This window comes from Trachypithecus francoisi, unplaced genomic scaffold (assembly GCF_009764315.1).
Source record: "Trachypithecus francoisi isolate TF-2019V2 unplaced genomic scaffold, Tfra_2.0 Lachesis_group12, whole genome shotgun sequence".
Taxonomy (NCBI): domain Eukaryota; kingdom Metazoa; phylum Chordata; class Mammalia; order Primates; family Cercopithecidae; genus Trachypithecus; species Trachypithecus francoisi.
In genome coordinates this window covers 22,039,389-22,066,993 of record NW_022681457.1, presented here as the reverse complement: position 1 = coordinate 22,066,993, position 27,605 = coordinate 22,039,389, and the positions used below count along the sequence as shown (strand labels likewise).

The 27,605-nt window shown below is 36.5% G+C and overlaps 1 long non-coding RNA gene across 1 annotated transcript in view; it reads left to right on the top strand.

The window, feature by feature from the left end:
* The window catches only part of LOC117093807, a 102,701-nt gene extending 82,622 nt beyond the window's left edge, over positions 1–20,079 (top strand). The window contains exons 7-8 of the long non-coding RNA XR_004441248.1: positions 5,092–5,429; positions 18,760–20,079. This is a non-coding gene — a long non-coding RNA (uncharacterized LOC117093807). The remainder of the gene's footprint in view (positions 1–5,091; positions 5,430–18,759) is intronic.
* Positions 20,080–27,605: the final 7,526 nt, after the last annotated feature.

Genomic DNA, 27,605 nt, shown 5'->3' with positions numbered 1-27,605 from the left:
CCAGAGTGCTTTGCCTGGATTTTGCCAGTCAGTCATGCTTCTCAGAGAAAGTCTTTTTGAACAGGAATCTGAGTGGCACACCTCTATGCCACCACATTTACTAAGTTGTAGAGCCAGATTTTCTCCTTTTTCTCTTTATCGAAGTTATCCTGCACCCTCCCTCTGTAGCATCCTAACATATTCTGTTCTCCTGCCTGGAAAACTCTTTCCCTGGTGCCTTTTACCCAACTGAATCTTCAGATTGTAGCTCAAATACCGCTTCTCCAGGGAAACTTTCTTTGAACCTCCAAAAGGATTAAATTCTTTACTGCATGATTTCATAACTATCTATATTTTTATCCATGATGCTTATCAAAGCTAATTACACATTAGTAAAATGATGGTATTTATAACCTTACTAGGCTGTGAGCTCTGTGAGAGCATAGTCTTCTCTGTCCTGTATCCCCAACACCTGTCACAATGCTTGTCATATAGAATGATAGAATGCATTCAATGAGTGTTTGTTGAATGAATAAATGAATGACTCATTTTATTAATTTCAACAAGTTTTTAAAATAACTGAGAAACTCTTAGAGCATTAGGCTCATAAATATGGACATGAAATATCATCATCCTATATATAAATGAAAGTACAGAACATTCAAGGAATTGATGCCAGGAAATCATAGTTTATTAAATATGATTTTTTGGCTCTTTCCCTGAACATGGCATTTAACAATCAGAAAAATGTTGATCTTTGGAGAATTTTGCATATTTGGCTTCCTGGTCTTCAAGAAATTATAAATGAACATTTAATTAAATCAAATCCTAATAGTAAAAATAATGATAGTATTATAGTTTAATTACTCTTTACTATGTGCTATATATATAGTAAGTCTTCTATATGTGTTATTTGACTACTTATTCTCAACATGATATGCTAGGTGACGATATTAGCACTTAAATGGGGTTCTATATTTGTTCAAGGTCTCAGACATTGCATCTTATGGATTTAGGTTTAGATCCATCACATCCATCTAACACCAGTGACCATGGCTTTGTTCACACTCTGCTTATATTTTGAATTTCTTGCCGAGATACTACATCTTTCTATTTCTCTCTGGGAGGCTATCTAAAGAATAAGAACTTTGGAATCTTATCTAATATCACCTTGACTTAGGTTCACCTTACCTGGTCAAATCTTCCTGTTGAGCACCAAGCAGCACCAACCACCGCTTTCTCTCTCCCAACACCCTTTCTCTCACCAATTTCTAAATAATATTGAATTTCTCCATCTGGATATCGTATTTACTCCTCAATTATAATACATTCAGGTTTGAAATTTCAGAGCTACTCACTCTTTCCTTACAAAAATACATATTGTGAGTTCCTTTGAAATGGGGATCTTGTTCTATTATCTCTGCTCTTTTACTATACTGCACAACATCTGGCATGGAACAGTTGCTCAAGAAGTAATTGTAGAATGTTTCCTTATCTCTGGTCTCAGGCATCCGTTGGAGATAAAACAGTGTTAAATGCAACAGAGTTTTCCAGTGAGGACTAAATTCTGTAAACTACAGCGCTTCTTAACTAGATCAATAGTTGTGTCAGTGAATTCTTTGAAAGTGTTATAAAAAGTTTGTGTGGGTGTATACAGTCATTTTTGTAGGCAAGGGCACATGTTTCAGGAGTTGAAGAAGCAGCTAAGAATTTTTCATCATGAAGATCACCAATGAATAGCTCTTCACAAGTAGTTTCAGTGAGTGGGAGAGGCAGAATAAGATTCCAGAATGTAAAATGAATGAGAAATAAGAAAGCAGGGACACAAAAAAGCTAGACTTTAAAGAGAAGAAAAACAATACAGGTGGATACAAGATTAAAAGGAGATTTTATTTCCAGACTGGAGAAATTTGGACTGGAGAGGGAATATGAAAACTATAATCATTGAATATGTACTATATTTTGATTGCTGAATCATGTACTTTACACAAAGTAGGTATTATTGATTACTGACTGAGTCAGAACTGGAAGATAATAGAATTAGGGGAGAGGGATATGAAAACAATGAAAGGGTTGGCCTTATCTAGCATGAGAGGCACCTAATACTCTTAGACTTGAAAGGAGAAAAATATGGGTCCAGAAGTAAATGAGGGGATGAAGAGGCTACAGTTGGTTCATGCTGTAACCTCCATTTCTCTTTATCAAGTAAAAGGCAAAGCCCTCTGACAAAAATGAGATGGTGCAGTTGGGCATTGACATTGATGAAAGTGGGGAAGATTTTGAAAAATTACTGAGAGGCTTTTCTTACTCATTTAATAAATATTTGTAAAACACCTATCATGTAGGTACTAAGAATACATAGCCTGCATTCTCTAGGAACTTGCCATATTTAATAAATTATAAGTTCCCAAAGGATATGGAACATGTTATAACTATTTGCATATGCCCCCAATAGTTCATAGCCTTGTGTTTCCAGCACAGTAGGTAAATATTAGAGTTTAAATTCAACTGAATTAAATCCACAAGAACTCTCAATTTTGAGTAAAGCCTGAGGCTCTTGGGGCCACAGATTATTTTTGTGGAAGTCAGCTATAATCAAACAACAGAGGTCTGCCAGTTGGGAATACATCTTGCAATTGTTAGTAACTGAAAAATGCATTCAGAACAGTGATTCTGAATCTCAGCAATACTGATGTTTTGGACAAGGCAATTCTTTGTTTGGGGAGCTGTTGTGTGCATCGTAGGATTTTTAGCAATATCTTTGGCTTCTGCTGTCTATCTGCCAGTAGCACTTCTCCCCTCAAAAAACCCCTACCCAGTTGTGACAAAAATATCTCCAGACATTAACGAATATCCCCTGGGGGGGGCAAAATAACTCCAGATTGAGCAGCTTTGATCTAGAGTTTTGATGATTAATTTATGTAAAAATAATTTTGTGTAACAAACATCTAAATTCAGAAAATGTGATTATTAGGTAGTGATTAGCAAAACTGGGATGCTCTTTCCTTATCAACTGACTGGCGTTTGAACAATTTCTACTTCTCCAGCTGGGGGAAGTCAGAGGACCTTCAAGTCATGATCGTTTTCTCCTCCTAGCAGCTCTGAATGGGAGGTTACCCGTATTTCTATGATCTTCGTCTTCCTTCCTTTAGGATTAGATGCAGTGGGTTGTCCTCCCTGTTTCTGATACTTTTAGTGATTGCACATGTGTTCGTATAACATTGCACAATGTAGTGCAGTGAAATAAATGTTGGACTTAGAACCAAAGGTCTGGGGTATCAAACCAGCTTAGCTATATACCCTTGGACAAATCAATTATTTTGTTCTCTCATTATTGTAGGGATGTCTTGATACTGATAAATGAAGGATAGAACTTTATGTAAGTACAGAGGAATATTAATTTCTTCCCCCTATACTTATATCTAAGATGATCCCTGTTTTGGAGGTAATGGATCAGGGGGACAACTTGAAGAGAGAACTGTAAGTATTTGATAGTGTTCTTACATGTTGGGAAGACAGGAAGTCAAAATGTTGCCAAAATTTTAACTGTTAATGAATGCGATAGTGATGGAGTAATGATGTCATATATTGAAATCATAGGAAATCTTTTTTTAAAAAAATTGAGATATAATTTATATGCCAAAAACTCATTGTAAAATTTAGTGGTTGTTAGTTTAGTGGCAAAGCTATGAATCTATTTAGACTATTTTCATTATCCTCAAAATAAATCTCATACTTATTAGAAGTCATTTCCCATACCCTCCTTCCTTTTTCCCCTGGGAACAAATCATCTATTTCTGTCACTATGGATTAGTATATTCTGGAAATTTAGTATACGTGGAATAATATAACTGGTATCTGGCTTCTTTTACTTAGCATGATTTTTTCAAGGTTCATCCATATTATACAATGTATCAGTATGTCATTCCTTTTCATGGCTGAATATTATCTTAGTGTATGAATATACCACATTTTGTTTATCTACTCATTAGTTGGTGAACATTTGGTTTGTTTTCACCTTTTGGCTATTCTGAATAACAGTGTTATGAATTTGTGTGGACATATACTTTCATTTATTCTAAGTGTATATCTAGAAGTGTAATTGCTGGGTCATATGGTTACTATATGTTTAGTATTTTGGGGAACTGCCAAACTGTTTTCCAAAGTGGCACAAAGGAGAAGATAGGAAAAAATGTAATTGAAAGATAAATTGATTTTATTAATGTTGGCTTTGGAGTGTTTACAAGACATAAATTTTCAGAAGATTGGTAGCTATGTGGGTCTTAGGCTTAGGGGAATAGTATGAGTTTGAGAGATAGGTTTTGGCATCATCAACATGAACAATTAAAGATCTGAGAAACCAAGAGTTCACCCAAAGAAAGTAGACACTACCACAAGGAAGACCTACATATCTAAGGTCAATTCAGATAGCATACATACACTGTGTGATGGATGGCAGGAAAGGTGGAGATTAATTAAGACTTGGCAGGTAGTTGATCAGAATTTTTTTCTCATAGCAAGAAGATTTGCTTCGTAGGAGGATTTCACTGGGCAGAGATGGACATACAGAGAGCAGAGAAGGACATTCCCACATAGAATCTTAAATCTTGAAGGCTGGGGAAGAGCTTACAAAGCAGAAAAATGTGGGAAAGGCTTCCAAACATGAGAAATGGCATATATAAAGGCATAGTTGTTCAAAATGTCTGATAACTTCTGGATAATTAAACAATTAGCATCCATTTGTTTGTCAGTCTGTGCCAGCATTTTATTAGTTGCTGCACACAAATTATCTCATTTAAACCTTACAACAGTCTTCATTCTAGAGATGAGGAAACAGACACAAAGACATTAACTAGCTGTCCAAGGTTACACAGCTAGAAAATGGTAAAGCCTTGAAATAAACCAAGGGAGTTTTAGTCCGGAGCCAGCACCTGACATGTAAAGCAACTCATCGAAATGCTTTTAAGTGTTAAGGACCATTAGTCAGCACCAGTGGTGTGCTCCTGGTAGCTGATCAGGCGCTCCCAATCTTGGTACCACTTGGTGATCTAGTGGCTTACTTGATATGTATGTTCTTCATTGTTCTTTTTCTTTTCTTTTCTTCTTTCTGAGATGGAGTCTTACTCTGTCACACACGCTAGAGTCCAGTGGCATGACCTCAGCTCACTGCAACCTCTGCCTCCCAGGTTCAAACGATTCGCCTGCCTCAACCTCCCTAGTAACTGGGACTACAGGTCTGCACCACCACACCAGGCTAATTTTTTTATTTTTATTTTTTTTTAGTAGAGTTGGGGTTTTACCATGTTGGCCAGGCTGGTCTCGAACTCCTGACCTCAAATGATCTGCCTGCCTCGGCCTTCCAAAGTGCTGGGATTACAGGAGTGAGCCACCATGCCCAGCATGTTCTTAAGTCTCCTAAAACAGGGATTCTGAAACACAAAATTCATCTGGTAAGTGCTTAAAAATACAGATAGTTGGTCGGGCGCGGTGGCTCAAGCCTGCAATCCCAGCACTTTGGGAGGCTGAGACGGGTGGATCACGAGGTCAGAAGATCGAAACCATCCTGGCTAACATGGTGAAACCCTGTCTCTACTAAAAAATACAAAAAACTAGCTGGGCAAGGTGGTGGACGCCTGTAGTCCCAGCTACTCGGGAGGCTGAGGCAGGAGAATGGCGTAAACCCGGGAGGTGGAGCTTGCAGTGAGCGGAGATCGCGCCACTGCACTCCAGCCTGGGTGACAGAGTGAGACTCTGTCTCAAAAAAAGAAAAAAAAATACAGATACTTGGATTTTTCTATAGACTTACTCATGCATAATTTTCAATGTGAGGCCCAAGATTTATGACTCTGAGTACCACTGAGGTGATTATGACACACACAGCCTTGCTGCTGGACTTGGACTAGGTGTGTCATAAAGCAGTTACTGTCTTGAGTCTTCAGATGTTCAAACTGCAACATAGTTTCCAAATTTAATTCCAAGTTCAGTTTAGAAAAAATCCTAAAGAAAAGATGGCTATTCTACACATTCTGGACCTCATTTATCCTAGTTTTATTCTCCCCATATTTATTGGACACTATTCAGGTAGCTTTTATTTGCTAGGTGCTCTCATTAAAATGGACTTAGGTACTTCTCACAACATCCCTATGAGATGTATCATGTTGTATTAGTCCATTCTCGAATTTCTATAAAGAATATTTGAGACTGGATAATTCGTAAATAAAAGAAGTTTAATGGACTCACAGTTCTGTAGGTGTACAGGATGATTCTGACATCTGCTCAGCTTCTGGGGAGGCCTCAGGAAACTAACAATCATGGCAAAAAGTGAAGTGGGAGCAGGCATGTCTTACAAGGCAGGAGCAGGAGCAAGAGAGAGAGTGAGCGGTGAGGTGCTACACTCTTTTTTTTTTTTTTTTTTTTTGAGACGGAGTCTGGCTCTGTCGCCCAGGCTAGAGTGCGGTGGCCGGATCTCAGCTCACTGCAAGCTCCGCCTCCCAGGTTCACGCCATTCTCCTGCCTCTGCCTCCCAAGTAGCTGGGACTACAGGCGCCCGCCTCGTCGCCCGGCTAGTTTTTTGTATTCTTTTTTTTTTTTTTTTTTTTTTTTTTTTTTTTATTATACTTTAAGTTCTAGGGTACATGTGCATGACGTTTATATCATGTATAACTCCCCAATGCAATCCCTCCCTCCTCCCCCCTCCCCATGATAGGCCCCAGTGTGTGATGTTCCCCTTCCCGAGTCCAAGTGATCTCATTGTTCAGTTCCCACCTATGAGTGAGAACATGCGGTGTTTGGTTTTCTGTTCTTGTGGACGGGGTTTCACCGTGTTAGCCAGGATGGTCTTGATCTCCTGACCTTGTGATCCGCCCGTCTCGGCCTCCCATACACTCTTTTAAACAACCAGATTTCATGATAATCCACTCACTGTCATGAGACCATCACCAAGGGGATGGTGCCAAACCATTCATGAGAAACACCTCCACGATCCAGTCATCTTGAACCAGGCCCCGCCTCCACCACTGGGAATTACAATTTGACATGAGATTTGGGCAGAGACACAAGTCCAAACCATACCACATGTTATGTCCGTTTGATGTAAAAAGAAGCAGAAACTTATTTGCCCCAGTTTATAGAACTAGTTAAGAACTAAGATGTAAGCCTAGGAATTCAAAATTCAACTCCAGGGTTCTTTCTGCTACCTCAGTGCTCTCTCCTTTGAGAAGTGTTTAATACTGAGATTAATCCATTTGCTAGCTGTCTATTAATATACTCTTCATTTCAACAATGTGCAAAGACATGTTCAAGGCTACATATAATGAACTTCCAAGCTATACTGGTCACATTTTATGATGTGACTCATATGTTTCAGAAAGAAATTTAAAGTGTTTGAATTATTCTTTCTGTAATACGCAAATCATAGACATCATGTGGTCTAAGGCCACAGTCAGTTGAAGGATCGCCGACCTTGCTACTATTGGAAAATAAACCCCACCAGTTGGAGCTGTAAACCATCTGTCTTTAGCTATTTCACATTTTGTCAAAGTCATCAGCTTAGTTGGAAAATAGCTGTGACCAACTAAAGTTATTAAAATGTAAAGTATGATTAAATGGAATGCTCAAACTGTTTATTCAGAGAGAAACTATCACATGTCCTTTGAAATTTTAGAAGAACACTAAGAGTTAGGAAAGATATTCACACTGCAAAGATCATAGAGAATATTTGACAGGTTGTTGGAAAAAATGAATTTGTGCACACATATTTTATAGGTACAGAATCTTAGTTTCTTACATTAGGATTGTAGTTGAATTTAGAGATCATGTAACCCAACTCTTCTGTTTTATAGGTGAGAAGAATGAGAGCAAGAGAGGTTAAATGGGTTGTCCAAGTTCATAAAGTACTGACAGAAGATGACCCTGAGCGGTTCTCACTATATTAAAAGTCAGACAAGTATTATTATTATTATTACTAATATAAGTAGCTCCAATTCATTTGATTCTCATGATATGGAAGACCTTACATATATTGGCTTATTGAATCTACACAGCAAATCTAGATGGTAAATATTTTCATTGCCATTTTACAGAGGAGGAACTGAGGCTCCTGAGGGTTAGGAAACTTGTAACATGGACTCTATACAGATATACAGAATAATATAAATAAATAAACAAATACATAAATGTGGAAGAAGTAAAAGCTCTTCCTTGGAATAAAAGGCCATCTAATAAATGAGGCAGGAATGATAAAATTAGAAAAATCACCATTTCGCAAACATCACAGTATTAATTGCTTAAGGGAAGAATTATAAATAGGTAATAAAGCTACTGGGTGAAACAGTAATGGGACTAAGATACTTATCCAGCCCCAAAAGTTTTGCTCCATAAAAACACTTATTTAGGCTAGGAATGGTGGTGCGCACCTGTAATCCTAGCACTTTAGGAGGCCGAGGTGGAAAGATTACTTGAGCTTAGGAGTTCAATGGCAGCCTGGACAACATAGTGAGACCCCATCTCTAAAAAAAAAAAAAAAGCCAGGTGTGGTACTGCATGTGTGTATTCTCAGCTACTCAGGAGGCTGAGGTAGAAGGGATCGCTTGAGCCCCAAGTCGAGGCTGCAGTGAGCTGAGATTGCACCACTGCACTCCAGCCTGTATTACAGAGAGTGATCCTGTCTCAAAATAAAATGAAATGAAAAAATGGAAAAAAAAATTACAAATGAAAAAATAACATGCTTACAGTGGAGAGACCTAGAGGCATCATCTTAACCAATAATCAAAGTTAATATCTATATGAATAGGACAAATAACATCATTTTCCTCCTGACCTCATGCATGTTTAAAACACAATGTAACTTCTTGGTTATTTCTGTCAAAAATGCATAACCTGAAACTAATAATAAGAAAACACCAGATGACCCCACAATGAGAGGCATACTAAAACATACCCTAGTTGTTATTTTATTTTATTTATTTTTTGAGGCAGAGTGTTGCTCTGTTGCCCAGGCTAGATTGCAGTGGTGCAACCTTGGCTCACTGCAACCTCTGCCTCCTGGGTTCGAGAGATTCTCTGCCTCAGTCTTCCAAGTAGCTGGGATTACAGGCTACTTTTTGTATTTTTGTATTTTTAGTAGAAAGGGGGCTTCACCATGTTGACTAGACTGGTCTCAAACTCCTGACCTCAGGTGGCCCACCCACCTCGGCCTCCCAAAGTTCTGGGATTACAGTTCACTGCCTCCAGCTAGACTTTTTTTTTTTTCTTTTCTTGAGATAGCATCTCCCTCTGTTGCCCAAGCTGGAGTGCAATGGCACAGTCTTGGCTCACCACAACCTCTGCCTCCCAGGTTCAAGTGATTCTCCTGTCAGCCTCCTGGGTAGCTGGGACCAGAGGCTCGCCGCCACCATGCCCAGCTAATTTTGTATTTTTAGTAAAGACAGGGATTCACCATGTTGGCCAGGCTGGTCTCGAACTCCTGACCTCAGGTCATCTGCCCACCTCAGCCTCCCACAGTGCTGGGATTATAGATGTGAGTCATGGTGACTGGCCTATTTTGAAAGCAACATATAATCCAACTTTTTCTTTTGTTATAAAGAGCAATATAGGAACAAGGAGTGAAACACCAAGGCGATCTGACAGTTACGTGATAGAAGTAGATCAATGTTAATTTCCTGATTTTTGTAATTACACTGTGGTTATATAACAGAATGTTCTTGTTTTAGAAAATACACATTGAATAATCAATGGTCATGTTGTCTGTAACTTAATTTCAAATGTTTTAATAAAAATATGTGTATATGTGTGAGTGATAAAACAAATGTAGTAATGTGTTAACATTGAAAATCTCTGTGAGAAGATATCCTGGAATTCTTCGTATTATTCTTTTTAAGTTTTCTTTAAATCTAAAATTATGTCAGAAAGAAAGCTAAGGGCCACGTACAGTAGCTGATACCTGTAATTTCAGCAGTTTGGGAGGCTGAAGCAGGAGTTTGTTTGAGGTCAGGAGTTGAGGTCAGCCTGGGTAACATAGTGAGACTTCATCTCTATGAAATATTTTAAAAATCAGCTGGGTGCAGTGGCATGCACCTGTAGTCCCAGCAGCTTGGGAGGCTGGGGCAAGAGGATTGCTTAAGCCCAGAAGTTCAAGGCTGCAGTCAGCTATGATTGTGCCACTACACTCCAGTCTGGGTCACAGAGCAAGACCCTATCTCAAATAAATAAATGAATAAATGAATAAATAAATAAATAAATACAGTTAAAGAAAATAAAAAGACATCTACTACAACCTCAGCTCTGGGACATTGAACCATTCCAGTCTTCTGAGCTCAGAGGCCATGTTGTCTATCCTCATGCATCAGGGGATGTGTGAATGCCTGTGCTTCCTTATCCTGACAGAGTTGCTCTTGCCTTATACCTGAGTCTTCTACTTATTACCATGAGGCAGGGGATTCTATTTACTTAGATTTATATCTCTCATGTAATTTCAGTAACACTGATGAGCTTTGGTAGATAGTGCAATACAAATGTGAAGTCTTGAATCTCTTAATTATCCTTTGTGAACTCAGTTTTCACATCCAAAAGGGGATATAACAATACTTACCTCAAGGATTGTTATGAGAAATGAATGTAATCATGAGGGAAAATACATATATTTTGAAAGACATGGTGGTCTTTTAAAACAATGTTAATTGTTGCTTGAGACTGAATGTGTTTCATCTGCTATTCCTCACCTCCCCACCAAATTCGTACGGTAAAACCTTAGTCCTCGACGTGATGGTATTTGAAGATGGGGCCTTTGGGAAGTAATTAGGGTTAAATTAGGTCATTGGGATGGGGCCTTCATAATGAGATGAATGCCCTTATAAAAAGAGGAAGAAACATGGGATCCCTCCCTCAGCAGTGTGAGGATATGGCAAGAAGGTAGCTGTCTGCAAACAAGAAAGTGAGCCCTCATCAGATACTGGAAATGTGGAAGTAAATGTAATTGTTTCAACTACCCAGTTTCCCAGTTCATGGAATTTTTGTTGTAGCAACCCAAACTGACTATGACAATTGTGTTTTCCTCCTAGGCCTCTGGCTCTGTGATGGGAAAGGCTGCTGTGAAGACCTCTGACTGACATGCCCTGGAGACATTTTCCCCACTGTCTTGGGGATTAACGTTTGGCTTCTTGTTACTTATGCAAATTTCTGCAGCTGGATTGAATTTCTCCTCAGAAAATGAGATTTTGTTTTTTCAGTCCATTGTCAGGCTGCAAATTTTCCTAACTTTTATGCTCTGCTTCCCTCATAACACTGAATGCTTTTACCAGCACCCAGTCACACCTTGAATGCATCACTGCTTAAAAATGTCTTCCACCAGATACCCTAAATCATCTCTCTCAAGTTCAAATTTCCACAAATCTCTAGGAGAGGGGCAAAATGCCACCAGTCTTTTTGCTAAAACATAACAAGAGTCACCTTTGCTCCAGTTCCCAACAAGTTCCTCATCTTCATCTTATACTACCTCAGCCTTGGCCTTATTATTCATATCACTACCAGAATTTTTGTCAAAGCCATTCAACAAGTCTCTAGGAAGTTACAAACCTTCCCACATTTTCCTGTCTTCTTCTGAGGCCTCCAAACTGTTCCAACCTCTGTTACCCAGTTCCAAATTTGCTTCCACATTTTTGGGTATCCTTTTGGCAATGCCCCATTCTACTGGTATCAATGTACTGTATTAGTCCATTTTTACACTGCTGATAAAGACACACGTGAGACTGAGCAATTTACAAAAGAAAGAGGTTTCATGGACCTGCAGTTCCAGGTGGCTGGGGAGGTCTCACAATTGTGGCAGAAGGCAAGGAGGAGCAAGTCATGTCTTACATGGATGGCAGCAGGCAAAGAGAGAAAAACATGTGCAGGGAACCTGTCATTTTTAAAACCATCAGATCTCGTGAGACTTATTCACTATTATGAAAACAGCACGGAAAAGACCCACCCCCATGATTCAATTACCTCCCACCAGGTCCCTCCAACAACATATGAGAATTACAGGAGCTACAAGATGAGATTTGGGTGGGCACACAGAGCCAAACCATATAAATAATCTTCTCAACATATAAGAAATAAATACTATTATTATTTCCACTTCATGAAAAAACTGAAGAAGAGCAAAAGTTTTAAGTAATTTGCTTCAAGGTGACAAAGTTACTAAATTATAAACCTAGCATTATTGTCAGTAAGAAGGAATATTACCCCTATTGTAAAGTCTAATATGCAATGGTATGACACATGAACATATTAATATGCATGAGGATATACCTAAATTTAAAAATGATGACACAAAACTACCAGATAATAATGATTAGAGAAGCTATGAAAATGAAATAGAACTAAAACCCTCAGCAAAAATAATATATAATTTGGAAAAGGAAGGAGATTAGATGTTCAAGTGTTGTAAGCTTCTCCCAGTGTTCAAAAGTAGAGCAAATATATAGATTTTTATTTTGTTTTATTTTATTTGAGACAGCATCACTGTGGTGCAATCATGGATTACTGCAGCCTCAACTTCCCAGGCTCAAGCAATCCTCCTGCCTCAGCCTCCTTAGATAATTTTAAACTTTGTAAAATATTTGGCAAAATATGTGTAAGTAGCCACTACAAAGTTAGCTAAAAAGTGTATACTTTCGAACTGGAGAAGATTAAAGAATGAATAACAGAGAAAAGACTGAACCAATTTAAAGGGATGCAAGAATGTGGGAAAAAATGGAAAAAACAAGACAAATAAAAATTAGGTGGTAGAAAGTAGAATTAGTAATTTCAATCGATATAAGTGGACTTACTCTTTATTTACAACACAAAAATTTTGAATGAGTAACTTGATATCAAAATTAAAAATAGTAGAAGAAATAAGAACTACATATTATTTCTATTCATGTTAAAATTTTTAATGTGGTATTAGCAAAAATAAATGAACAACAATCTAAAAATGTATAATACATTATGAATGCTTAGATTCTCCAGGACTGCAAGGTAGATTTAATATAAAAAATCAATTAGTATAAATTCATTATATTAGCTTTTGATTACAAAAGAAAAATGCATGACCTTCTCAATGGGTATAAAAGAAGCATTCACTAACATTCAATATCCATGCTTGATAAAATTTATGGTAACTAGAATCAGAAGTGACATTTAATAAGTACATGTTGAAATACATAGAAGATGCCATGTCCTGAATGTTTGTGTCTTCCCAAAATTCCATGTTGAAAACAGTCACCAGTATGATGGTATAAGAAGGTGGGTCCTTTTGAGAGGTGACTAGGTCATGAGGGTAGAATCCTCATGAGAAAGACTAGTGCCATTATAAAAGAGGCCCCAGATACCTGCCTTGCCCCTTTCACCATCTGAAGATACAGTTAGAAGGCAACTTCTATGACCCAGAAAGTATGTTTTCATGAAACATTGACTCTGCTGGCACCTTGATCTTGGACTCTTCAGCCTCCATAACTGGGAGAAATAAATTTGTGTTGTTTACATGCTACCCAGTATATGGTTTTTTGTTATAGTAGCCTGAATAGACTAAGACACAAGACAAAAATGCTTACCATAACCATTTATTTTCAATACTTTTCTAGAATTCCAAAGCAAGAAGAAGACATAAAAGTTAGAAATACAGAAAAGGAAAGCATAATGTCGCTGTCATTATTCACATATACATTGTTTCCATATAAAATGTAAAGCATGTACTGATAAACTACTAGACTTGAACAGGAAACTTTGCAATGTTGATCAAAATGACATCTCTATATAAAATTCAATTGCATTCCCAGGCCTCATCAATGAGAATTAGAAAATTTAATGTAAAAAGTGATATTATTTACAATAACAGCAAAAATACAGTCTATTCACCTCTCCATTAACATGTATACTTATAAGAAGAAATAAAATAAAGATTTTATGACATAAAGAAAAATTATAAAACTTAATAACATTTAAAGAGATTCAAACCAATGAGAAGGTAAGGTATACCATGTTCATAAATAGAAAGAGTCCAGTAGTCTAAAGCTACCAAGTTCTCTCTTAAAACTTAAGTCAAAACTTACCAAGACTTTTGTACAACTTGACAAATTAATTCTAAAATTCTAAATTGATCCTAAAATTTTTGCGAAGGAGGAAAAGCTAACAACAGCCAAAACACCCCTGGAGGAATGGGAGGAGAAAGCAGAAAACATGTCCTACTGGATGTCAAGATCTTTACATTAAGCACTTCAGTTAGAAATGCAATTTTGACTTGAAGATAGAAAAATAAACCAATTAAATCAGAAGAGAAGTAACAAAAACAGACTCACAAATACATGTAAATGATATGTAATAAAACTTATAGTACAAATAATTGTGTAAGGGAAAGACAACTTAATGATACTAGAAAAATAGTTATTTATATGAAAAAAATGAATTAGATTTCTCTCTGTATCTAAAAATCTATTCCAGTTAAAGTCTTAAATTTGGAAGTGAACCCTTTTAGATTTTATTTTAATTTTAGAAGACAATATAGGAGAATATTTATATGGCTTTTGGGTGGAAGAAAATTTTATAACCAAGACACAGAAGTGCTTTCACAACATAAATTTGTATCTATTTCACATTTCATAAAATAAACTATTTTGCATTTGCTAGAATGACAATAATTTAAAAGCCTGCTGATAGCAAGTTTTGCTAAGAATGTAGAATAAAACAACTCACATATCTGTTGGTGACTATTTACATTATATAATCAATTTCACATTTTCTTTTAATTTGTCCATGTGCCTGCCTTACAATTAAATAATTTCTTTCCTGGATTCAAACTTAAAAATAAATTTATAAATGTGCATGAGGAGTCAAGTACAAACATATTCATAATTTGTCATAGTTAAGAGAGAAGCAAAAACAACAACAAAAAAATGACAATAAATACCACCAAAGAGGGAACAACTCAAATATCCATTGGCAAGAGTGAATTAATACACAGCAGTACAAATGAACAAATGAATCAGATAAAGTTATACAAGTCAGCATGATTGAGTAGCACAACTCACACAATATCATCCCACCTATATACAATACTAAAAATATGTTGTTTAGAAATACATAGATTATTTTTAGAAATTATCCAGGAAAGAAAGGAAATAATAAATATCAAATTCAGGATAGTGATCACATGGTATAAGAAGGTGGGTCCTTTTGAGAGGTGACTAGGTTAGGAAATAGGGTAGGGAATAGGATCAGAAAAACATAGGCATTCTTAAGGTATTGGTAATGTAATTTTCTTTTAAAGCTAAATGGTGGTTGTGTGGATGTTTATTTTATTTACTTTTTTACACTTACACATTTGTTACAAATATTCAGATTGGAGCACCCGTGTTTTAGTTTCATCCCATATATTCCATTAAATTGTTGATTTTCATCAAAAACCTGAGCAAAGTTTTGTCCTGTTAAAAGTCATGCTAATTTTAGATCTTTCCTGCTTTCTCTTGTGGGCATTTAGTGCTATAAATTTCCCTCTACACACTGCTTTAAATGTGTCCCAGAGATTCTGGTATGTTGTATCTTTGTTTTCTTTTTTTTTTTTTTTGTTTTTGTTTTTGTTTTTTTTTTTTTTTTGAGGACCAATCTCAATAGGTTTTTTTTTTTTTTTTTTTTTTGTCTTTGTTTTCATTGGTTTCAAAGAACATCTTTATTTCTGCCTTCATTTCGTTATGTACCCAGTAGTCATTAAGGAGCAGGTTGCTCAGTTTGCATGTAGTTGAGTGGTTTTGACTGAGTTTCTTAATCCTGAGTTCTAGTTTGATTGTGCTGTGGTCTGAGAGACAGTTTGTTATAATTTCTGTTCTTTTACATTTGCTGAGGAGTGCTTTACTTCCAACTATGTGGTCAATTTTGGAATAAGTGTGATGTGTTGCTGAGAAGAATGTATATTCTGTTGATTTGGGGTGGAGAGCCATTGTGGAAGGCAGTGTGGCAATTCCTCAAGAATTAGAACTAGAAATACCATTTGACCCAGCCATCCCATTGCTGGATATATACCCAAAGGATTATAAATCATGCTGCTATAAAGACACATGAACACATAGTTTACTGCGACACTATTCAAAACAGCAAAGACATGGAACCAACCCAAATGTCCATCAATGACAGACTGGATTAAGAAAATGTGGCACATACACACCATGGAATACTATGCAGCCACAAAAAAGGATGAGTTCATGTCCTTTGTAGGGACATGGATGCAGCTGGAACATCATTCTCAGCAAACTATCACAAGAACAGAAAACCAAACACCACATGTTCTCACTTATAGGTGGGAATTGAACAATGAGATCACTTGGACACAGGAAGGGAAGCATCACACACTGGGACCTGTCGTGGGGTGCGGGGAGTGGGGAGGGAGAACATTAGGAGATATACCTAATGTAAATGATGAGTTAATGGGTGCAGCACACCAACATGGCACATGTATACATACATAACAAACCTGCACGTTGTGCACATGTACCCTAGAACTTAAAGTATGATAAAAAAGATACATGCTACTATAGTGTTGTGTATAGGAAGATTAGAAATAACCTAAATACCCATCAATGTAGTATTGATTAAATACATTTTTTGTACAATAATAAAAGGAAATATTTTAAAACCATTAAAAATAACTTTAAAAAGTCGTGCTAAAAGTATTTCTTACTCAGTATTTATTTAATATTTTAGATGAACAATGATCTGTCTTAGATTTAGCAACTTTATCTTTTAGTCAAAGTTATCTATTACGGACAACTTAAAAGCAGCAAATTTTCTTTCCTTGTGGACTGAAGACAATTTAGTACCATCATACTGTAAATGGAATCTAAAATGGGAGAGGCTTCTAGTGCAGCCTTTGGGTTAAATTTCTTCTCTCTCAAATTGGCTCATTCTTGTAGCCCTGAATCGCACATGCCCTTGTGCTAGCAGCAGTACTACCAATCCTGTCCTTTACCACGCCCACCAATGAGATTTTGACTGCTAAAATCCCCGCAATCAATGGATTTGCAGCCATATCATGTGGATTTGTGGCTTTGCCTCTCCAATTACTAGCTATGTGAATTATCAAAATTTACGTCAGGTGGTGATATGGTTTGGCTGTGTTCCCATCCAAATCTCAACTTGAATTGTATCTCCCAAAATTCCCATGTGTTGTGGGAGGGACCTAGGGGGAGGTAATTGAGTCATGGGGGCCGTCTTCCCCAGGCTATTTTCATGATAGTGAATAAGTCTCATGAGATCTGATAGGTTTATCAGGGGTTTCCACTTTTGCTTCTTCCTCATTTTTTTCTTGCCACTCATGTAGCAAGTGTCTTTCGCCTCCCGCCATGATTCTGAGGCCTCCCCAGCCATGTGGAGCTGTAAGTCCAATGAAACCTCTTTTTGTTGCTAGTTTCAAGTATGTCTTTATCAGGAGCATGAAAACGAACTAATACAGGTGGCATGATAGTGAATTATATGTGCAAATTTAACTAAAGAGATGCCCAGATACCTGGTTAAAACATTATTTTGGGATGTATCTATGAGAGTGTTTCCAGAGAAGATGAACATGTGAATCAGTAGATTGTGTCAAATGGATAGTCCTTCTCAATGTAGGTGGATGCAACAGAACAAAAAAGTGGAGGAAGAGAGTACCTGCTGGCTCTCTGCCTGACTGCCTGAGCTGGAACCTTGATCTTTTCCTGCCCTCATTGTTTCTCGTTCTCAGGCCTTAGTCTCAAACTGGAATCTATGCCATTGGGTCTCTGGCTCTCAGGACTTTGAACTACACATTTGTAGCTCCCTTTTCCTACATTTCTGGGTCTCCACCTTACAGACAGCAGACTGTGTAATTTCTCAGACTGCACAATTGCATGAGCCAATACCCTATATTAAATCTCATTATGTATCAATACATCCTATTGATTCTGTTTTGGTGGAGAATCCTAATTAACACAGTTGGAGTTGAGGAGGATGGAAACTCAGCAAGCAGTAGGAGAAGGGAACCTTAGCAAATGTGTACTAGAAGCCTACACTGACACTGTGGTAGGCAGAACAGTGACTCCCAAAGATGTCCCTGTGCTGATCCATGAAATCTGTGAATATGTCACCTAACATGCCAAAAGAGATTTAGTAGATGTGATTAAGGATCTTGAATTGGGAAGATTATCATGAATGATCAGCTGGGTTCAACATAATTACAATAGTCCACATAAAAGTGAGGTAGGAGTGTCAGGATTAGAGAAAGAGGTATGATGACAGAGATGAGGCCAGAGTGACACCACTGTTGGAAGGGAGCCTCAGCCAAAGAATGAAGACAGCCTCTTGAAGCTGGCACAAGCAAGAAACATATTTTCCTCTAGAGTCATCAAAAGGAATGCAGTCCTGCCAACATCATGGTTTTAGCCACGTAAGAGACATTTTTTGAACTTCCAACCTCCAGCACTGTAAAATAATAAATTTATATTGCATTAAGCCACTAAGTTTGTGATAATTTGTTATAACAGCAACAGGAAATACAGACACCCATTGTGTGTCCCTGATAATCCTTAAAGACTCCACCTTTTGCCCCAGCTGCTGTGGTAGTGACCCTTTCTGACTAGTTTTGTGCAAGTGCAACCAGCTGTGCCTTGCCCCTCATGTGTCTTGCAGCAGGCTTCTTTGCATTAACACAACCTGGAAATGCACGAGAGGTAATACCCTGGGATTATTGGATTATTGTTAACCAATGAAGGATGATTGCTGAGGAATAAATATTTTTCTCCTTTTTTTCCTTAGGCAAAGAGTTCTAAGATGCATTTCACAACACTCCAGAGAAGGAAGGTCGAGAGCCAATCATCTGCACCAGTGGCCAACTTAAAAACATCCTTATATCAGTTTTCCCTTATTTCCTGTTCTCCTCCCTAGACCTTCAGTCCTGTTCCTGGCAGTCACTTCCAGAATAAACCATATGCATGCCTCAGATTCTGATCTCAGAGGATCCCGGACTAAGACAGAGGTACACTATGCTGATTGCTCAACCTGCATGTTCTCCTTTAATTGAAATGTATACTTGGTAAGGTACTTATTCATATCTGCATGATTTTGTAGAGAAATCTTAGAGAAATTAGTTTTTTTCAGAAGGCAATTAAAGTAACAGAGCAAGCAATTGATAAAACCTGGATTCCCTGCCTTAAACTGGTTGCAAAACCTGTATTCTTTCTTAATATACCACCCAAATTCTCGAATGGTATTGGAAGGGGTTAAATGAGATTATAAATATAAAATTATTGGTATAGTTAATTCTCAAAAATAGGCCTTCAATCTATAGAATCCCTTTACAGAACTATCTTCAGGAAGGAAAAATACATCACCCTTCACCCTACCCTCAAAGAAACATGGAAAATTTAAACTGAGACTTCAAATCTTGGGTTCTGCACATCTTAGAATATTTTGTTTCTATGGAAAAGAAGCTTTGGAGAATGTGTATCAGTCAGAAACACTGTAGAGTGAGCACAGAAATCAGCCCATCACATTATGCCCCAAATGCTAAAGTGCTGCTGAATCTGATTGCCCTGCATTTTTAAGTGCTGCAAAATTCTGGGACTTGGGATCATCTGTCACTACAGGCTTGTCATATTCTGCTGAAATAAAACTTATAGTCTAATTTGCAAAGTTCTCGTGTGGAAAGAGTCCTAAAAATGTATATAACCTCTGTCCCAGCAATTCCATTAGGAATTTATCCAATCCAAAATCTAAAATGCAGAAGATCTACATATTGAATGCTTATGGCAGCATTCTTTAAAATTACGAAAATTGAAAGCAACCAAAATCTTCGAAAACAGACTAATGTCTAGGTAGTACAACCATACTATGAAATGTGGTAAGTGAATACTCAAAATTTGTTTTGTATGAAAAATTAATCATGGTATAACATTTGGCTAAAAAATAGAATGAATTTGACTGTGTTTTTTAAACCGGTATCTCTGCATGTTTGTGAACCTAAAAGATAAGACGGTAAATATTGAACTATATTTTTCTTTAATTGTTGGGGCTGTGAATTATTTTAATTTTCTTAATATTTTTTAATCTTCTCTGAAAATTTTATGATAATCTCTAATAACTTATAGCAAACACAATCCACAATTTTAAAGGGTATTCTTTATGTCTTTTTTATCAAGAATAAAAATATATATCAATGTCATTTCTTCAAGAATCCTAAAAAGTGTTATTACACCATTTAACATAGATACTTGAGTCATGTGCATTCTTAAAGGAGAGTGGAAGGAAAGGCAGGTAATATGAGTAGGCCTACTGCTTGGCATGATCAAGCAAATACAGACCCTGCAGGGGTATGCTAATCCCACAGGAGGACTCTTATCAGACCTGTTTGCAGCACATGCCCACTTTTAAACTCTATTAGGCTGCTTTCTGTTTTAGAGTACCTGAAACTGGGTAGATTATAAAGAAAAGAAATTTATTTCCTACAGTTATGGAGGCTGGGAAGTCCAACTTTGAGGGTGTGTATCTGTTGACAGCCTTCTTGCTCGCTGGAACTCTGTGGCATCCTGAGGCAGCGCAGGGCATCACATGGAGATGGAGCTAAGAATGCCAATGTGCTAGCTCAGGTCTCTTTTATTTTTATAAAGCTACCAGTTTCCTTTCCACAATAACCCATTGATCTATTAACCCATTAATCCATTCACCCATGAATGATTAATTCATTCATGAAGACAGAGCCCTTGTAATCTAATCATGTTTTAAAGCCCTCCCCCCAATACTGTCATAATGGATATTAAGTTTCAGCGTGAGTTTTGGAGGGGACATTTAAACCAAAGCATAGACCAATACCCATGTCCAAAACATTAGGCTATTTTGACTATCTATGGGTTACATTACTCTCTCCAAGGCAGTAGCAAGAGTGGAGGCCATCTGCTGAGAGAAGATGACTGTGCTGGGAGGTACAAGGTTACAATCAAAGTTCCACTAACAAAAAAAGCCTTTTATAAGTCGACTCCTGCCTATTTCTAAATTTTTTTCTGGTACACACCTTTTTTTTTTTCTGTACACACCTTGTGTATCACATAGAACTATAGGCAATATTCTGTAATAATATATGCTGATTTACAATCAGTGCTTTTGTAAAAAGTGTTTCTTCAACTTGGAAACACCAAGAAATATCCACCTCCCTCAACTATAAAATGTCTATTTTTTCATTCTGCTTCCTCTAAGAAGTTTTTCCTTACTCCTGCTGATAGATGTCTACGTACTTTGTATATTACTCCACTTTCCCACTATAGTGTAAGCCGCTGACAGCATGGGGAGTTGTATCATTTTATGTTTATATCCCCAGCTTCATGCAAGGCCTTCCATGTATAAAAAGCATTTTAAAAGTGTGGAATAAATGTTGACTAAACCATCAGTGTTCTAAAAAGCTATATGGTAGGGAAAAGAAGAAATTTTCAGTAAATTAACATGGACAAAATGGTTACTCACATATAGAGACATTGAATTTCTACCTCATACTTTACAAAGCAATCAACTCCAAAATAAATAAAGACTTAAATGTCAAGCAAAACTTTTAAATTTTTACAAGAAATAACAGATAATGATAGCTTTCTGATCATGGAGTAAGGAAGGATTTGTGAATAGGGATTCTTAAAAAAGGAAATCCATAAAATAAAAGATACATTTCATTATAGTCAGAACTGTAAATCAAAAGATGCCTCAAAGAAAGTATCTGAAGTTGGATTTCCTAGAAGCAGGACCTGAGATAGAGAATTTTGTACAAGTGATTTATTGAGGAAATGCTCTCAGGAGGAACTTATAGGGAAATGAAAGAAGCAAGGGAGGGGAGGGAGTTGACTAAGGATGTGGTTTCAGCTGGAGACTAGTGTCAGCTAAATCCCATGGAAAACTGTGGGCGCATGAATTGTACCATAGAGGAAGTATTTCCTGGAGGGAAAGGAGTCAGCCTTTTGTGTCTGTGTATTAGTCAATTATTGGTTGCAGGCTGAACCCAGGGTAGGAGGCAAAAACTTGTGGTTGAGGCAGGTCCATTTGCCAAGCACAGTTCTTTTGAGAACGATGTAGTTGTGAATTGTTAACAGTTAACATTCATTTGAAAACAGCATCTACCAGGAGACTCAAAAGACAAGATTCAAACCAGGAGAAGATACTGACAATGTATATGACTGACAAAGGGTTTGTATCAAAACTAAAAAGAAGTTCTACAAATAATTTTTAAAAATACATAGGACGATGTCTGAAGATATTCTCAATCTTATTAGCAATTGAAGAAACGCATATCAACACTAAAATGAGATACTATTTTACATCTACATGCTTGACAAAATATTACAATTCTGGCAATAATAATTATTGCAGAGAATGTGGGTCATCAGGATCTCTCATACTTTGTTGATGGGTTTATAAAATGTTATAACCACTTTGTAAAAGCAACTTGGCATTCTCCTGTAAAGTTATACATTCATATAATTTACAACCTGGCAATTACTCTCCCTCAAAATGTTAAATCATTCACGGCAGCATTTTTCATAGTAGCAAAAAAAAACAGAAAAAAACTGAAAATGACTCAAATTTGTATAAATAAAACAATGATTAAATAAATTCTCTTATATTCATATAATAGAATATTACTCAGAAGTGAAAATCAAGAAACTGCAACTATATCAAAACAGTATGGATATATATTAGTAATATAAATTTGAATTAAGAAAATCTAGTTCCAGAAGACTCTATGGAATATAATTTTAATACAAAGTTCAAAACAGGCAAAAATGAACCAAAACTAAACTAACTGTAAAAAAACCAAGAAATGGTAAACATGAAAATCAAAATACAAATACTTTAGTGTTGGGCAGTAGATCAAGGGTTGGTGAGATGGGAAAAGAGTAGTATATAGATATAGATAGCTAATGACAATATGTTAGGTATAAGGTTGAATGATGGATTCATGTGTATTAGTCATATCATTCAAATATGAATACACGCATACACACACAAAATTAGGGATATGCATAAACTATCGATGACTGTGATAAACCTAGGAATAATATTAATCCAATTTCACATGCCTAAGGTCTATTTAAGTAAAAGAATAGCTCCAAGGAATAAATTTATGAATGCATGGATGGTCTAAAAATTCCACTTAATTGAATATAATCCACTAGATTTAAAGTCAAAAGAGGGGAGTTGATTTCCTGTCTTCCATTTATTTCTCATGGATATGGGGCCAGACTTTCTGAGTCTCAGGATTCTCACCTTCCCTATTTGAAAAATGGCACTAAACATAGCTACTCTTACAATCCTGGGTGGTAATCTTGAAGTTCAAAAGGAGACCACATATGTAAGCTCACTGTGCAAATTATAGATAAATGTATAGCTAGATATAAATATGCCCATATCTTTAGATAAGAGGGATAATGATTGAGGATTGAATAGGTGATAATCGGTAATCATAACAAAAAATGTTCCTGAATGTGTGCTGTGAGCCAGGCATGGAGCTAGGCACTGTCCAGCTGTGGAAATATATGTGTAGGCTGCTAATTGTAAAGAAAATTGATAACACTCATATAGGGATATGATATCAAAGTGTTGTTAAGGCCCAGAAGAAGGAACAGTTGGGTGAACGGGAGAAGACTTCCCTGGAGATAAAATTGTGGTGGTTCTTTAAGGGTGAGCAATTTACCAAGAAAAAAAAGAGGGAGGCATCCTAGGTAGTTTGAACAGCATGTGACTTAGATAGGTTTAGGAAATGATGAGATTTCGGCATGACAGACAGAAGGCTGCAACCATAAACGATACTCAGCTGGCAACAGAGTAAAGAACAGACCTCAAATTCTTGAAAGTAAAGAAATATATTATGCTTGTTATGACTTCTTTGAAAAAGAACCCATTACATCTAATTTATCCTCAACCAAATCTTTCCCCAAATATTCATAAAGTCCCTTCCTAGAGAATAAGTAAATTACTAAATGTATAATGCTTTTCTGAATCTAACGAGCTATGAAGTTCATTTATAATTAACTTTTGTAAAAAGAAAAATATTTCATGAATACCATTTGTATTATTACTGTGAGATCATTTCCTTTGTACAAAGGAGAATAAACTTCAGAGCTCTATCAGCTCCACCCAATTCATTAAAACTTGTCTTTGATCCATAAGAAACATCCTAAGGTTTTTCCTCACTCAAAACTCTCTACTAAACTTACTCGTTAAATTATCCTTGGGTCCTATCTTATATTTATTGAACTGTCTGAGAAAAACCACAGCGCCCACATCATTTGGAGATCCTTTATTCATGGCCTTAAAAAATGCTCCAACCACCAACCACCAAGAGATGACTGTATTACTCATTACTACTGTATGAACAGGGCCTTTTAATGTCTCATTTTATTGTATTTGGGACAATTTTGTAAATATAATAGAATCCTGGTTTTGGGTTGTGACTTTACTTTAAAAGGAAAGTGAAGTGTCCCACTGTCTTAGTCTGTGTTCAATGTTAAAGAACAGACTAGAATGCCATTCAAAGCAATGGTTGCCAAATTTTTAATTCTTCTATTAAAAATAAGGATTAATTTATTTTTTTCTCTACTGGCTCAAGATTGCTATTTCCTCTGGATTCAGATAGGTCCACACTGGCAGAGAAAGTAAACAGCTTCTGCAAGAGCACCATATATCATACAGCTAATTTAGGGTCTTTCAGCAAATCGAGGGATTCATTCGGTATCTTGAAAGATCAATACTACTTAAATGGTAAATAGTAGATGACAGATAGCATTCTTTGTACATATTGTCATTACCTTTGGTTCCTCCTTTGTACATATTCTCATCTTACTTGAGAGCTTTTGTGGATTATCTCATTTATTCGCATAACTATACTTACCATCTCTAATTCTTTCTGAATATCTATTAATACCTCTAGAACCTACCTCTCCATTTGGCTCCAAATTTATTTATCCTGATTTGTATTGCATCCACTTGAATGCCTCCAGAGCATTTAAGTCTTGTCATTTTCAAAACTAGACTCATCTATCCTATCCTTCCTCAACTTGCTCTCCAACCTATATTCCAATATTTACTTATTTGTAACCTCCAAATAAGAAATCTGGGACTCTCCTTGACCCAGTCCTTTTACAATCTAATTTCCAAGTTCAGGGGATGGTTATTCCCTAAATGTTTCTAAAATATACTCAATTGTATTTATTCCCATTACCACTTTCTTAGTTCTAACCTTTATTATTCCATATCCCTATTACTATGTTGCCCTCTTAAATAATTCCCTGCCTCTATGATTTCCCTTTTCTCATTTATGCTTCATATGTCTACAAGAATGCACCATCTAAAATGAAAATATAAATAAGTCCTTCACCTGCTTAGAACTTTTTGATGGTGTCGCACTGACACTAAGAAAAAGAAATCCTAGAGGTTAGCATGACATAGGCCATCATGGTCTGGGTAGTTACTTCCACAGTCTTAGCTCTTGTTACTCTTCTCTTTATGTCTTAAGATACAGGCACACTAAACTGTGGCAAATTTGCTATACTCCTCTGCCTCACTGGCTTTGAATGTTCCTTTTACTTGAAACATCCTTCTCCCTCTTTCCATTTGCTATACTGCTTTTTTTTTTTTAAGAGACAGCTCAAGCTTTATCTTATTTTAGATGCTTTCCCTTATTCCTGGAAAGAATTTATGATTTCCTCCTTCTCTGTGTTCATCCCGTTTCTTGCACTCTGCTGTAGCATCCATCAAACTGATTGTTTTTATTTGTTTACATGTTTATATCCTTCATTTAAGTATCAGCATTTTAAGGACAAAGGCCATGTCTTATACATCCTGTTCCTACCACTCCAATTAGTGTCCAATCTAGAATAAGAATCCAGTAAATATTAGTTCCACAGTTAAATGGATTTCTTAAAGAAACAAATCAAGAGGCATAGAATATGTAATTTTCTACACTGTTCTCATTTCAAACCAAGGATCACATTTTTCCCAGGATGATTGTGTAAATGTCGCATTCTTTATAGAAAACTCCACCTTTCATCAGCAGAGGTACTGTGGGGCCCTGTGGCCACCACAAGACTGTGATGCAACAAGGTAACACTCCAACATCAATACTGTTTGAAAGGCTCAGGCATTTACCTCTGAATTCACCACTTGACCAAGGTCACATCGGTAGGAAAGGAAGGAGCGAAGCATCAAATCCAGTCCCATCTGACTTGTGCCAAGCTCACTCAATCTTTTTGTCCAATTTCTTCTCCAGCTTGAGTTAAATGGTGGGGCTGCATTTCTTTTCCTGCAGTCATGAAGTTTCTGCTCTTTTGATCATGCATCTTGGTCAAAACAAGCAATAATCTGCAGCCTAAATTCCTTAACAAAGAAATCTTTCTCTCAAAGTAGCAGCAAAGTATGCAAGGAATTAGCTTTGCTAAAGCATACATCCAATCTGCATTGCCATATAGCACATTTCTTTGAGTCTAAAACATATGCATTCAGGTTATTCTTTTATCTCCAGCAAGGTGTATGGCAACGAGGTGGGGTGGGATGGAGAGTAGTTACATTAACATTTGCATAGCTGAATACATATATCCAGATGATTCTTCTCAAAACAAAGATATAATGTGCTTCAAAATTTAATTAAAATATCTACCACTTGTAAAACAGAAATTCTACAAACTGTGATATTACTTTTTAAAAATTGCCTTTCACTGAGGTTTTAAGCAAAAAAACCTTAAAGTCTAAGTGATTCAGAACAAATAAATGCATTAAAAAACCCAATAACACAAATAGTCATAATAGCAATAGCAATTATTAAAATAATACAAAATAGAGTTTCTTATTGGCCAAGGTTAGTTTAAACATTTTCAGGTATGTTAATCTATTTAATCCTCACAGCAATCTTTCTGGTAGGTACAATTATTGTCTCCATTTTACAGAGAAATTCACTGAGATGCAGAGATTAAATAACTTGGCTATACTCACATAGCAGTAACTGATAGAACTGAAATTCAAATTCAAGTCTATTTCAGAGTCTATGCGTCTATGCTCTTAACCACTACAATAAATGATAAATATGGGTGTCATATTATAAAACACATGCATATGTATACGCATACACTCCATTCTCAAATCATAATGAACATAAATTTATATATACATAGATGCACATTTAAATGCATACACTATATATAGACACATATGCTCATATGTGTTATATGCATATACATAGAAAATGGAGACATACATATTTATATATACACACAAATATGAAAATATACAATATGTAATAAATATAAAATATAAATATAGCAACAGTTTTAGTAACTTTTCCTACAAAATCCCAATTGGGACCCTCAAATTCAACAATATGAAAAAGAGAAAAAAACTTTTCCTTAAAATTATATTTAGCAAATGTTTTCCAAGAAATATTATTTAATCACTTCAGGGAAGCGGAACTTTCTAAGGCTGTAGCCAAGTAAAACTTTTGAAAATTGTTTTGTAATGTTTACCCAGTGAGATCATATTTTCATTGCCCTGATGAAATACAGGTGCAAAAATCTAAATACATTAATCCCCATAGTGCAGTGTTTCCTGCTGAGTTCCTTTCTTAGCAAGGCTGAAAT